The sequence below is a fragment of the Octopus bimaculoides genome, chromosome 20 (assembly GCF_001194135.2).
Source record: "Octopus bimaculoides isolate UCB-OBI-ISO-001 chromosome 20, ASM119413v2, whole genome shotgun sequence".
Taxonomy (NCBI): domain Eukaryota; kingdom Metazoa; phylum Mollusca; class Cephalopoda; order Octopoda; family Octopodidae; genus Octopus; species Octopus bimaculoides.
The window spans coordinates 30167441-30167860 of record NC_069000.1 but is presented as its reverse complement, the minus strand read 5'-3'; positions in this window follow the sequence as shown (position 1 = coordinate 30167860).

Below are 420 nucleotides of genomic sequence, written 5' to 3'. Positions count from 1 at the left end.
TTTCTCGACCGAAGACGGTGCTCCAGCATAGCCGCAGTCAAATGACTGAAACAAGTAAAAGGGTAAAAGAGAGTATATATATATATTATCTTTTATTTTTGGGTTATTTCAATCATTAAATTGTGACCATGCTTGAATCGACCACAGTACTTGATATTTTTTTTGTAAAGCTTGGTATTTATTCTGTCAGGCTCTTTTGCCGAGCCGCTAAGTTACGGAGACGTAAACACACCAACACCGGTTGTCAAGTGGTGATGGGGGACAAACACAGACACAAAGACACGCACGCACACACACACACACACACACACACACGCACAAGTATGTGTATACACATATATTAATATATATGTATGTATTATGTATGTATGTACGTCTGTATGTATGTATACGTATGTATGTGAATATATAGATATATAT